Raw genomic sequence first — 15,151 nt, 5'->3', positions numbered from 1 at the left:
CTAGCTGGTATGTCATACAATAGAGACAGTAGATCTAGCTGGTCTGTCATAATATAATAGATACAGTAGATCTAGCTGGTCTGTCATAATATAATAGAGACAGTAGATCTAGCTGGTCTGTGATTTTGTAATAGAGACAGTAGATCTAGCTGGTCTGTCATAATATAATAGATACAGTAGATCTGGCTGGTCTGTCATAATATAATAGAGACAGTAGATCTAGCTGGTCGGTCATATTATAGAGACAGTAGATCTAGCTGGTCTGTCATAATACAATAGAGACAGTAGATCTAGCTGGTCTGTCATAATATAATAGAGACAGTAGATCTAGCTGGTCTGTCATAATATAATAGAGACAGTAGATCTAGCTGGTATGTCATACAATAGAGACAGTAGATCTCGCTGGTCTGTCATAATATTATAGAGACAGTAGATCTAGCTGGTATGTCATACAATAGACAGTAGATCTAGCTGGTCTGTCATAATATAATAGATACAGTAGATCTAGCTGGTCTGTCATAATATAATAGAGACAGTAGATCTAGCTGGTCTGTGATATTGTAATAGAGACAGTAGATCTAGCTGGTCTGTCATAATACAATAGAGACAGTAGATCTTGCTGGTCTTTGATAATACAATAGAGACAGTAGATATACCTGGTCTGTCATAATATAATAGAGACAGTAGATCTAGCTGCTCGGTCATATTATAGAGACAGTAGATCTAGCTGGTCTGTCATAATACAATAGAGACAGTAGATCTAGCTGGTCTGTAAAAGCAAATGGCATATATTATTATAGAGACAGTAGATCTAGCTGGTCTGTCATAATATAATAGAGACAGTATATCTAGCTGGTCTGTCATAATATAATAGAGACAGTAGATCTTGCTGGTCTGTGATAATACAATAGAGACAGTAGATCTAGCTGGTCTTTCATAATATAATAGCGACAGTAGATCTAGCTGGTCTGTCATAATATTATAGAGACAGTAGATCTAGCTGGTCTGTCATAATATAATAGAGACAGTAGATCTAGCTGGTATGTCATACAATAGAGACAGTAGATCTAGCTGGTCTGTCATAATATAATAGAGGCAGTAGATCAAGCTGGTCTGTCAAAATATAACAGAGACAGTAGATCTAGCTGGTCTGTCATAATAGAATAGAGACAGTAGATCTACCTGGTCTGTCAAAATATAATAGAGACAGTAGATCTAGCTGGTCTTTCATAATATAATAGCGACAGTAGATCTAGCTGGTCTTTAATAATATAATAGAGACAGTAGATCTAGCTGGTCTGTCATAATATAATAGAGACAGTAGATCTAGCTGGTATGTCATACAATAGAGACAGTAGATCTAGCTGGTCTGTCATAATATAATAGAGGCAGTAGATCAAGCTGGTCTGTCAAAATATAACAGAGACAGTAGATCTAGCTGGTCTGTCATAATATAATAGAGACAGTAGATCTACCTGGTCTGTCATAATATAATAGATACAGTAGATCTAGCTGGTCTGTCATAATATAATAGAGACAGTAGATCTAGCTGGTATGTCATACAATAGAGACAGTAGATCTAGCTGGTCTGTCATAATACAATATAGACAGTAGATCTTGCTGGTCTTTGATAATACAATAGAGACAGTAGATCTACCTGGTCTGTCATAATATAATAGAGACAGTAGATCTAGCTGGTCTGTCATAATATAATAGAGACAGTAGATCTAGCTGGTATGTCATACAATAGAGACAGTAGATCTAGCTGGTCTGTCATAATATAATAGATACAGTAGATCTAGCTGGTCTGTCATAATATAATAGAGACAGTAGATCTAGCTGGTCTGTGATTTTGTAATAGAGACAGTAGATCTAGCTGGTCTGTCATAATATAATAGAGACAGTAGATCTAGCTGGTCGGTCATATTATAGAGACAGTAGATCTAGCTGGTCTGTCATAATACAATAGAGACAGTAGATCTCGCTGGTCTGTCATAATATAATAGAGACAGTAGATCTAGCTGGTCTGTCATAATATAATAGAGACAGTATATCTAGCTGGTCTGTCATAATATAATAGCGACAGTAGATCTAGCTGGTCTGTCATAATATTATAGAGACAGTAGATCTAGCTGGTCTGTCATAATATAATAGAGACAGTAGATCAAGCTGGTCTGTCAAAATATAACAGAGACAGTAGATCTAGCTTGTCTGTCATAATATAATAGAGACAGTAGATCTACCTGGTCTGTCAAAATATAATAGAGACAGTAGATCTAGCTGGTCTTTCATAATGTAATAGCGACAGTAGATCTAGCTGGTCTTTCATAATATAATAGAGACAGTAGATCTAGCTGGTATGTCATACAATAGAGACAGTAGATCTCGCTGGTCTGTCATAATATTATAGAGACAGTAGATCTAGCTGGTATGTCATACAATAGACAGTAGATCTAGCTGGTCTGTCATAATATAATAGATACAGTAGATCTAGCTGGTCTGTCATAATATAATAGAGACAGTAGATCTAGCTGGTCTGTGATATTGTAATAGAGACAGTAGATCTAGCTGGTCTGTCATAATACAATAGAGACAGTAGATCTTGCTGGTCTTTGATAATACAATAGAGACAGTAGATATACCTGGTCTGTCATAATATAATAGAGACAGTAGATCTAGCTGGTCGGTCATATTATAGAGACAGTAGATCTAGCTGGTCTGTCATAATACAATAGAGACAGTAGATCTAGCTGGTCTGTCATAATATAATAGAGACAGTAGATCTAGCTGGTCTGTCATAATATAATAGAGACAGTAGATCTTGCTGGTCTGTGATAATACAATAGAGACAGTAGATCTAGCTGGTCTTTCATAATATAATAGCAACAGTAGATCTAGCTGGTCTTTCATAATATAATAGCGACAGTAGATCTAGCTGGTCTGTCATAATATTATAGAGACAGTAGATCTAGCTGGTCTGTCATAATATAATAGAGACAGTAGATCTAGCTGGTATGTCATACAATAGAGACAGTAGATCTAGCTGGTCTGTCATAATATAATAGAGGCAGTAGATCAAGCTGGTCTGTCAAAATATAACAGAGACAGTAGATCTAGCTGGTCTGTCATAATAGAATAGAGACAGTAGATCTACCTGGTCTGTCAAAATATAATAGAGACAGTAGATCTAGCTGGTCTTTCATAATATAATAGCGACAGTAGATCTAGCTGGTCTTTAATAATATAATAGAGACAGTAGATCTAGCTGGTCTGTCATAATATTATAGAGACAGTAGATCTAGCTGGTATGTCATACAATAGAGACAGTAGATCTAGCTGGTCTGTCATAATATAATAGAGACAGTAGATCTTGCTGGTCTGTGATAATACAATAGAGACAGTAGATCTAGCTGGTCTTTCATAATATAATAGCGACAGTAGATCTAGCTGGTCTGTCATACATAAGGGAACATTTTGACATTTGCTGTATGGTTAGTGAGAAAGTCCATATTGCAAATGTACGGTCCCTTACTAGACGTCCGAAATCATTTGTAAAATTTGCGGACGGCGTCGGGCCGAGCGGCAGGGCCGGACCTACCGGGATGTCATCAAATGAACTTTGTCGGACATTCGGTTTCCGTTTTATAAAATAATCAAATTTTGGTCATTTTTCCGCTGTCCCGGAAAATCCCACAAGAGGGCATAAGCAATCATATTGGGATTGGACAAAACATCACGAATCACGACGGGGCCTTATCTCGAAAACTGAAAATATTTCAAAGCCGAAACTTGGTGAGCGTAGGTTTGGCATAATGGGCACTTGGCCCCGAACAAGATGGCGTCTAGGCCTCAACGGTTTTTGAGTTATGGCCATTTATCTGGGATTAAAGGTCCAAAATTAAAATAGAGAAATTATTTTTCCACTTCACGTCAAAGTCAAGGAGCCTCCGGTGTCAATAAAAAAAGAACCAGCCATTTATCTATTGTCATTTAAGAGAAATCGTACAATGACAGATTGGTGATGTTCAAAGATAGGTGATTTTTTTTTCAACGGTTACAGATCCAGTTGCAGGGTGATCATACGAATCTTTTTAAAGTGTGTTGCGGAGCTCTGCGAGATTTCTGTGATTTTCTATGATTTTCTGAAATAATACACACTCACTAAACCCTCCGTACATAACTCAGTTCTTAACGTAAAGACTTAAAACTCAGGATTCTGTAAAGGCATACCCCAATCAGGATATGAGTTTATTTATATGAGTTTACAGCTTCCTGTGCCAACCGGAAGGGTTAAAAAGGTCAGATCTTTTCAAAACTTCATATGTGTGATTAGGCAACCCCCATAAACTGTAAGTCAGTAATTTCTCCCAACAGATGTCAAAGAATAGCTCTCTCTCTCACACACACACACACAGAAACACACACACAGCAAGGATGGAGTGACAAAGTGCGGTGCTTAAAGACACACAAAGCCTATGTTCTCTAGGCCGTGCCGAGTACAACGAGATGCCCCGCTTGACCGTAGCTCGCTCGGTCTAAGCACAGCGACCATTAGAAAAGTAGGCCCAAACTGAAGCCTGCCCCACAACGTCATTTGCTTTTGGGTGACAGTGAGAGAACCGTTAGGGTGAGAAGCACAATTTGACCTCAGGTACGTTCCTAAGGTCCTCCCGATCTGTGCAAGCATAACCTTGACCGTGTGGCATTAACCCTTAATAGTTAAAAGAAGGTGTTTACTTCAAAGAGTTTGCATTGACTTCTCTCCCCATAGGAATACATTGCCTGCACCTCTAAATTCAACCTGAAGCCTATGTGGGTTATGAATGCCTTATGAACCTGTCTTCTATGACAGTCCATCAGACCACTATGAGGTCTACCTGTGTCGATTCTAAGCTTCCTGGACCAACCGGAAGTGGTTAAATTGACCCAAAAGGTGTTTTGATGTACATAACCTTCAAAGGTGAAAATGACTACATTCAACCCTGTGTAGATCAGTCAATTCTTAACTTAAAGACTTAAAACTCAGGATTCTGTAAGAGGCTACCTCAGTCAAGACATGTGTTTACCTATAGCTTCCTGTGCCAACTGGAAGTGCCTTTAATTGGGTCACACTGTCTGTTTTGAAGGGTTAAAAAAGTCACATCTTTCCAAAACTTCATATGTGTGACTAGGTAAACCTCCTGAACTGTACATCTGTCATTTCTCCCAACAGATGTCAAAGAAAAGCTCTCAAACACACACGAATACATTGCCTGCACCCCTAATAATATAATAATAATATATGCCATTTAGCAGACGCTTTTATCCAAAGCGACTTACAGTCATGTGTGCATACATTCTACGTATGGGTGGTCCCGGGAATTGAACCCACTACCCTGGCGTTACAAGCACCATGCTCTACCAACTGAGCTACAGAAGGACCACTAAATTCAACCTGAAGCCTATATGGGTTATGAATGCCGTATGAACCTGTCTTTGGTAACAGTCCATCAGGCCAGTATGAGGTCTACCTGTGTTGATTCTAAGCTTCCTGGACCAACCGGAAGTGGTTAAAATCGCCCTAAACGTGTATATCCATACCCTGCCTGCAGTTTGATAGACATAGTGCATTCAACCCTGTGTAAATCAGTCAATTCTTAACGTAAAGACTTAAAACTCAGGATTCTGTAAGAGGCTACCTCAGTCAAGACATGTGTTGACTTATAGCTTCCTGTGCCAACCGGAAGTGCCATAATTGATGTCTCAGGGGCTGTTTCGAGAGGTTAAAAAAGTCAGATCTTTCCAAAACTTCATATGTGTGATTAGGCAGCCCCCATTAACTGAAGTTTTATGGGAAAAATTACTGATTTACAAAGGAAAACTAAATCACACACACACACAGCTTGGAAGTAGGGACCCATTGGGGTGCGTAGAGACATACACTGCCTGCATTAGTTAACTTTGTTGGAACTTTTAAAGAACCGTCAGACCAAGAGTTCCGAAACTTTAGAATCCTGTTCTAGACCTCAGGTCGATAGTGCGTGGTGAGTTACGTGGCTCTAGAAGGTTCTCGGACCGAGAAACAGCCTCGTACATTTGCAATGACTTCAATTAATTTTTGACTCACGAAAATGACTACATTTCGAATTGTCACAGAGTCGCAAGATTAGGTGCATTGCGACCGTCTCGGCCCATATAGACAGACCCCAACGTTTCTGTCCGATAGCTCATTCAAGGACCCTGTAGCAAGTCATGGAAAAAAGTGGATTTTCAGCACCAATTGGGGTTTTGCTCGGACACCAAATGACCGATCGAGCCGAAACTTGGGATTCGGGGTCGCCTAAGCTAGGCCTACACATAACATAAGAAATGGACCCGCAGCTAGAACGTAACTACATTTTTTATGTTTTTTTTATGGTTTGAACCCAAAGGTGTTGTGAATTTTGGGCCAGCTCTGAAGTATGTGATAGTTGGCTACTAAACGAGTTGGAAAAAGTAGGTTTGGTGTCAGTTTGTATCAGTTTGGTGTAAGAATGATATCTAATTGACTGATGGACGGTGACTTGCTGGTGACTCTTGTCCATTTGCAATATGTTTAAACAGTGAGGTACCATCACCAAAGTGACATTCTGAAATCAACCCTAACGAGCGATTGAGATGAACCAGAATCACTGCCCAGCCATCCCGAGTTCATCGGGCCAGTCAATTTTGCATTTCTGTAGGATTTTTGAGCATGTCAAATTTCTGATGGTAAATGCCCATTGAACCATATTGCAAATGCACGTGCACTTGCAATATGATTCAACAGTGAAAAAACATCACCAAATGGACATGATGAAATCAACACAACGAGTGATGGAAAGAAACAACTATCACTGCCAGGCCATCCTGTGTTCATCAGGCCAGACAATTTTGCATTCCTGCAGGATTTTTATAGCATGACAAATTTGTGATGGTACCTGCCCATTGAACCATATTGCAAATGCACAGTGACTTTGCAAAAGTGAGAAAACATACACAAATGGACATAATGAAATCAACACAACGAGCGATGGAAAGGAGCAACTATCACTGCCAGGCCATCCCGAGTTCATCAGGCCAGTTAATTTTGCATTTGGCATTTGGCCCCTAAAAAAAGGGACTTTTGACTTCCTATGAAATCATATTGCAAATGGACAAATCATATAATAATAATAATAATATATGCCATTTAGCATATTCCTTATGCACATGTAAAAAAAAAAATATGATAATAAAATTGGACAAAAGTATATTCATACAGTTCTTACACATGTGTAATTGACAAAAAAATCGAAAGAATTTCGAAAAACGGTCCAGCAAGCACTTTTTTAAGGGGTGATAAGTTTTTGACAAAATGTTGCTTTTGGATGTTGACTTGGGTTACATTTCCAATATGAAAAACCAAGGTGGAACGCATTCGACACCTGTTGGATTTTTAAAGTGTTACAACTGGCAATTGCCATATGGCATTTGCAATACACTTTGCATGAATCAACGCCGAATTGGGTGGTATTGGACATCGTGTACATGGTTTGTCCGATGCCAATGACTTCCCATTAATTTTTGTCCAATTCAGGGGGTATTCCCTTACTTATTTCAAAGCGAGGGCACATATTTCAGCCTTGTGGGAAGAAACGGACAAAGAGTTGACAAAAAGCTTACAGCACCTGGTATTCCCAGGAGGTCTCCCATCCAAGTACTAACCAGGCCCGACCTTGCTTAGCTTCCGAGATCAGACGAGATCAGGCGTACTCAGGCCGGTGTGGTCGTAAGCGAGAAACTACCTCTTGGTGCACTATATAAAGTCAAAGTGAGTGTGATTAACAGCTGTTGCATTTTCACCATGTAGATAAGCATCTTTGTGTCACTCAAAAAGTGGAAGAAATTGCATATACTGCAGCCATAATTTGTAGCACAGATTGTTGGATGAAATACAAACTAATCTTCCTTACTTATTTCAAAGCGAGGGCACATATTTCAGCCTTGTGGGAAGAAACGGACAAAGAGTTGACAAAAAGCTTACAGCACCTGGTATTCCCAGGAGGTCTCCCATCCAAGTACTAACCAGGCCCGACCCTGCTTAGCTTCTGAGATCAGACGAGATCAGGAGTACTCAGGCCGGTGTGGTCGTAAGCGAGAAACTACCTCTTGGTGCACTATATAAAGTCAAAGTGAGTGTGATTAACAGCTGTTGCATTTTCACCATGTAGATAAGCATCTTTGTGTCACTCAAAAAGTGGAAGAAATTGCATATACTGCAGCCATAATTTGTAGCACAGATTGTTGGATGAAATACAAACTAATCTTGCCTACTTATTTCAAAGCGAGGGCACATATTTCAGCCTTGTGGGAAGAAACGGACAGAGTTGACAAAAAGCTTACAGCACCTGGTATTCCCAGGCGGTCTCCCATCCAAGTACTAACCAGGATCAACCCTGCTTAGCTTCTGAGATCAGACGAGATCAGGCGTACTTTTTTTTTTTTTTTTTTTTTTTTATTATAAAAAGTTTCAATTACAATATTTTATCAAATGTACAATACACAAAAAACCAAGACTAACATAGGCAGGTGAACAATTCACCCCCTATCAAATCAAAGAACTCAAATAAATAAAACAAAAACAAATAAAAACATAACATAGATCCTAATCTCACAAAACAGGCATGTTGAAATCAACTCACCAAACAACTATAAAAACCAAACGGAAATTAACATACCAATACTTTCAAAAATTATAAGTAATTCTTCCACCATCCACCCTTGAAATCAACCCACTCCCCTCCACAAAAGCTTCATCAAAACATTCACTTCCATAACAATGAAACATATCTATATGCTTCTTAAACAATACTACAAAAATATCCCACACCCTTACCCTCTTCCCCTCAAAAAAATCATAATTCCTCCTACAAAAAATAGCATACCTCACAAAACTCAAAGCAATATTCAACAAAACAACATTAACACCCTCACATTTACCAGCCACGCCAAATAACACCAATTCATTCCACACATATCTCTTCAAAATATCACCCTTCCAGTTTCTATGTATCATTCCCTTTACCTTACAAAAGAAATATTTTAACTCCTCACATTCCACAAACAAATGTATTAAATTTTCCGGTAACTCACCACATAGATCACATTCTCTTTTTATTTCCCTATTGATTTGATGTAACACCACCTTTGTATATATACGATTATGCCTTATTTTAAAATCGTTACTTTCACATTCCATACTATTATATTTTACATTTAAAGTTTTCCATATCTTTTTTACATCCAAAGTTGGAAAAATTACTTTCCAAACTTTCTCCGCAGCTGGCCTTTTTACATTTTTCTCTACCATTATTTTATAGAATTTTTTCACCGGGATACTAGATAAATGAGCCTTCTCCTTACTGTTACCAATAAATAAATTAGGAAAGACAAATAAATCTTCTCTAACAACTTCACTATTTATTAAATCCACCCATGTGTTTGGTATACTTTCTTTTATCTTCTCGTACATATTCTTCACTGTTCCCCTACCCACCTCTACATCCCATTCATGGATGGTGTCAAAAATAGCTTCTTCAGGAAAAAAACCTGGAATTACCTCATATGTGAAATCTTTTATCTGTCTAAGACCTGCACTCATGAATACTTCACTATATAACACCTTTTCATTCTACTTAATTTTCTCATTCAAAAAAACAGGATGATTCATGATTAGGTCAATATGCCCACACTCATAATACACATTAGGCAACAACTCTGCCCATGCATTTAGCACTTCTTTATAAAAATCTGGTATCTTTTCACACATTTTCCTTTTAAGACCCATCAACAAACCATTATCTTCACATCCACCACTCTCATCCAAATAGACTTTGAAAAATTGTTTCCAGCCATAATCTAAGCTGTCATACAAATATTTCTTTACTGTTTTTATCCTAATAGCTTTTCTTTTAATGTCAAAATCTACAAGTTTTAAACCTCCATCATCATAGTCTGCTATCAATGTTTTCTGCGCAATTCTAACACCTTTACCATCCCATATAAAATTAGACACCACATTATTCAATTCATTTATAACCCACTCTGGCATGTCTAGAACTCCCAATTATTTGTAAGGGTTGGGTTCATTTATAAATGTATGCACACATGACTGTAAGTCGCTTTGTATAAAAGCGTCTGCTAAATGGCATATATTATATTATTATTATTATTATAGAACTCCCAAAATATACACAAGTTTAGATGATACCAAAGCATTTACAACAATTACTTTACCTTTTAACTTTAATTTTCTATTTTTCCAGAAATTCAAAGTTAGCTTGATTTTATTGAGAATCCCCGTCCAAGTTATATCCCTTGCCTCTTTCTCCTTTACACCAATATTTACTCCCAGCACCTTCATAAAATCCTTAGCTACCTTAAATGGAATCTCACACTTATTTGCATTAATATCCCCAAAAAACATAATTTCTGTCTTCTCTATATTAACTTCAGCCCCTGATGCCTTACAGTAGATATCTAGAATTTTCATAATGCTTTCAATGCTACCTACATCCTTCACAGTAAAAGTAGTGTCATCAGCATACTGATGTATAACACTGACATCACCACCTGGGATTCCAACACCCTCACCTCTTTGTCTCCAAGTATTAAAACAGCTAAAGGTTCCGTAGAAACACTGTACAATAGAGCTGACAAAGGACAACCTTGCCTTACTGACCTCTCTATAGGGAATGTATCTGTTAACACTCCGTTACATTTAACACAACTTTTTGCTCCACTATACAACAAGTTAATCCAAGATACAAATTTTGGCCCAAAACCAAACCTCTCCAAAGTCTGTAGCAGAAAACTATGTTCCACTTTATCAAAAGCTTTCTTAAAATCTAAACTTAAAACTATACCACCTTCATTTTTCATATGATTAACAACATCTCTAATTGTACAAATTATATCTGCAACATCTCTTCCAGGTATTCCGTAGGCTTGTGTTGATGTAATAATACTTCCAATCACCTTTTTCATCCTATTAGCTAAAACTTTAGTCAGTATTTTATAATCTGAATTTAGAAGACTAATAGGCCTATAATTTTCTAACTTTAACCTACTGCCTCTATTTTTAAATAAGACGGTTAACATACCAATTGACATAGACTCAGGGATTTCCTTATTCTCTTCCATATACTGAAAAACCTTCAATAAAATGGGTGCCAAAATATCCACAAAAACTTTATAGAATTCATTTGTTAAACCATCCAACCCTGGACTTTTATTTCCTTGAGTATTCTCAATTGCTTCCTTGATTTCTATAATTGAAATCTCTTCATCACACATCCTTCTATCTGTCTGAGATACTTTGGCACTGATTTTCTCAACACTTTTTCAACACACACTTTATCTACATCATTCTTTTTATAAAGATTTCTGTAAAAAGATTCAACTGAATCTACGATGTCAACAAAATCATTTACCTTTACACCTTTTTCATTTTCCAATTCCACAATATAACTCTTAAATTGCTTTCGTTTTTCAAGCCCCAGAAAAAAGGAAGTACATTTTTCTCCCTCCAAGGCATACTGTGCCTTACTCCTAACAATAGCACCTAAACATTTCTTTTTTTCATAAAACCCTAGCTCTGCATGGATTTTCAAATAGTTCACTACATCATAGTCTGGATCAGCATCGGCCTTTTCAAGTTCATGTAACATCCTATTTCTAAGCATTTTTTCTTTCAACTTATCTACACGGTTACGATTTTTGGAATACCTAATACTCCTGTTTTTTACTTTAACCTTCACTTCCTCCCACCATAAACACACATTCTCTTTTAACAGTACATTAGACATTTCACCTTCGATACATTCAACAATTTCCTTTATATAACTTTCCTCCTTTAACAGACTGGCATTTAAACACCAGACACCTCCCCCTCTCATCTCCACAGCAAAACCTATCTGAAATGACATTACTGCATGATCACTGTATGCTGTAAAGTTATATGACATCTTCTGAACCTGCTGTATCACATCTTCTTTTACTAAACATAAATCAATTCTGCTTTGTTTTAGTTCATTTAACACCACCTGCCTTCTCGAAAACACTCTTCTATTTAAATTTTCAGCCCTCCATATATCTACAAGATTCTCATTTTTCATTAATTCCCATAAAGCATTTCTAGACGAATCATGTCTGAAGCTATCACATCTCGAGACATCCATTCTAGTGCACTTCACGTTAAAATCTCCTACCAGTATACAATTTTCTGAACACAGTGTTCTTAGGTTATTAAACATATCTCTCCTTTCCGATTCAATATTCGAAGCATAAACGTTAATTAAACGAAAAATGACATTTTGCACTTCAAACTCAATAACAATAAGTCTGCCCTGATTATCTGCATATACCTGTTTGACATTTTGAACCACATCATTTTTAACCAAAATAGCCACTCCACATGTTTTTTCACTTCCATGACTACAAAATATTAGCTCAGACCATTTGCTCTTAATCTCTAACATTTTGGAGTCTGTCCAATTAGTCTCTTGAAAACACCACATGTCAGCTTTCACAGACACCAAAACCTGCTCCAATTTGTTCATATTTCTCAGACTGTTCCCATTTAGTGATGCAACTTTAACCATTGTTAATGTATGTAGAAATATAGTCAAAGAAAAATACGTCATTTCAAAATAGACTTTTTCTTTTTTCCAGATCCCATCACCTCCCTAGCTTTCGTCAATGATCTCTTATTTCTAGAAAACAACTGAAAATCCTCACTATCTATTTCTTCGTCCGACTCATGACTTGGACTTATGAGAGGAGCAACATTCAAGCCTTTTGTAAAATGCGCTTTAACCGTGCCATCAACTCCAGTGGACCCAGCCCTCTCTTTGGTGTTATTTTCACACAGGCTTAAAGCAGGTTCAGGCACCTGAGAAGCACCTTGCACCATCTCTACCTGTGTATCTAATTCACCAATCCTGTGCTGCTGTTCCACAGTGTCAGCAGCAGAGACCAAGACTGCGTCTCGAGTACTGCCAGAAGGAATTACAAACTCTCCAAACACATCTATAGTTGTCTCTGCAATAACCTGCGACACACTTTCCATATCACTCTCTTCCCCTCTCTCCATAGCCACACTATCGTCATCTTCTTCAGTAATGACGTCCATTGTTTGCAGAAATAAGACATCACTCATCTTCTTACATTTACATCTGCCCTTAGGTCTGTCACACCTTCTACACATATCACCAATGTTCGAACATTCCCTGGCATAATGCCCTTGTTCACCACATTTATGACATACAAATTCTGGACATTCTTTAAGTATGTGTCCCGGTTGAATACAAAGTCTACATACTTTAACTTGGTTATCGTGGATCACTCGGAAATATTCAAATCCCTCGACTGTATTGAACTTTGTTGAGTAAGGCAATGATTGCACACTGTCCGTAAACTTCACTTTACAAAATCTCGTCCCATCCACAATGTCCGTTCCTGGCCACATCCTCCTCTTGATTGGTGTTGTCGCATTCACTTTCCATCCATCTAATTTCTCATATATTTCCTCGTCCGTAATATATGCCGGCAAGTTCAAAAAGGACACCACAAGTTCATCGTTCCCCAGTTCTTTCGCCATGACTTGACAGCTCTTTATTTTTAGCCCGTCTATTAGTTTTTCTTTACCCCTCTCATGTGACATGGTTATTTCGTACTTATTTCTGTCTTTCGTTCTACATCCCAAAATCGTTCCGCATACTTCTTTGATTCCTCTCAGCAATTCCATCGTTGTTATTTTTTCTTCACCAATAACTTCCACGTTCACTGTCAGTACTTTCTCATATTTTCTCCTCCTCAACTCTTCATTCGACGCTCTTTTTTTCCGTTGTCCATTCTCGTTGTTGTTGTTATTCTTGATGTCGAAGCCATTGAATCCATCCGGTTATTTTACGTAGAATCCCCCAAACAGCTCACGCCGTTGGGGATTAAAACGCAACTATTTACAATGAACTACACTCCCAACACAAACTCCTTCACTTAAAGTATGTGATTCAACAAAAACCAAAACAATTTTTTTCTCTCCAAACAATTCAAACACCTGCTGCTCACTCACTTCCTGAAACTTCCAAAAAGGGGCGTACTCAGGCCGGTGTGGTCTTAAGCGAGAAACTATCTCTTGGTGCACTATATAAAGTCAAAGTGAGTGTGATTAACAGCTGTTGCATTTTCACCATGTAGATAAGCATCTTTGTGTCACTCAAAAAGTGGAAGAAATTGCATATACTGCAGCCATAATTTGTAGCACAGATTGTTGAATGAAATACAAACTAATCTTGCTTACTTATTTCAAAGCGAGGGAACATATTTCAGCCTTGTGGGAAGAAACGGACAGAGTTGACAAAAAGCTTACAGCACCTGGTATTCCCAGGAGGTCTCCCATCCAAGTACTAACCAGGCCCGACCCTGGTTAGCTTCTGAGATCAGACGAGATCAGACGAGATCAGGCCTACTCAGGACGGTGTGGTCGTAAGCGAGAAACTCTCTCTCGGTGCACTATATAAAGTCAAAGTGAGTGTGATTAACAGCTGTTGCATTTTCACCATGTAGATAATTATCTTTGTGTCACTCAAAAAGTGGAAGAAATTGCATATACTGCAGCCATAATTTGTAGCACAGATTGTTGAATGAAATACAAACTAATCTTGCTTACTTATTTCAAAGCGAGGGCACATATTTCAGCCTTGTGGGAAGAAACGGACAGAGTTGACAAAAAGCTTACAGCACCTGGTATTCCCAGGCGGTCTCCCATCCAAGTACTAACCAGGCCCGACCCTGCTTAGCTTCTGAGATCAGACGAGATCAGGCGTACTCAGGCCGGTGTGGTCGTAAGTGAGAAACTAACTCTCGGTGCACTATATAAAGTCAAAGTGATTGTGATTAACAGCTGTTGCATTTTCACCATGTAGATAATTATCTTTGTGTCACTCAAAAAGTGGAAGAAATTGCATATACTGCAGCCATAATTTGTAGCACAGATTGTTGAATGAAATACAAACTAATCTTGCTTACTTATTTCAAAGCGAGGGCACATATTTCAGCCTTGTGGGAAGAAACGGACAGAGTTGACAAAAAGCTTACAGCACCTGGTATT

At 38.0% G+C, this 15,151-nt stretch overlaps 3 non-coding genes and 1 pseudogene across 3 annotated transcripts; all 4 read right to left on the bottom strand.

The window, feature by feature from the left end:
• Positions 1-7,655: 7,655 nt before the first annotated feature.
• On the bottom strand, positions 7,656-7,774 carry LOC127922762 (5S ribosomal RNA). Its single transcript, XR_008112182.1, has one exon. It is a non-coding gene; the product is annotated as a 5S ribosomal RNA (ribosomal RNA).
• A 242-nt stretch (positions 7,775-8,016) lies between these two features.
• Positions 8,017-8,135, bottom strand: LOC118382613 (5S ribosomal RNA). Its single transcript, XR_008112180.1, has one exon. It is a non-coding gene; the product is annotated as a 5S ribosomal RNA (ribosomal RNA).
• Positions 8,136-14,403: 6,268 nt separating this feature from the next.
• On the bottom strand, positions 14,404-14,532 carry LOC127922763 (uncharacterized; annotated as a pseudogene).
• A 240-nt stretch (positions 14,533-14,772) lies between these two features.
• LOC127922761 (5S ribosomal RNA) lies at positions 14,773-14,891 on the bottom strand. The gene has a single exon (XR_008112181.1). It is a non-coding gene; the product is annotated as a 5S ribosomal RNA (ribosomal RNA).
• Positions 14,892-15,151: the final 260 nt, after the last annotated feature.

Source organism: Oncorhynchus keta, unplaced genomic scaffold (assembly GCF_023373465.1).
Source record: "Oncorhynchus keta strain PuntledgeMale-10-30-2019 unplaced genomic scaffold, Oket_V2 Un_contig_27004_pilon_pilon, whole genome shotgun sequence".
Lineage (NCBI taxonomy): Eukaryota > Metazoa > Chordata > Actinopteri > Salmoniformes > Salmonidae > Oncorhynchus > Oncorhynchus keta.
Note: the sequence above shows the minus strand (reverse complement) of the source record. Positions and strands in the feature narration are given on the sequence as shown.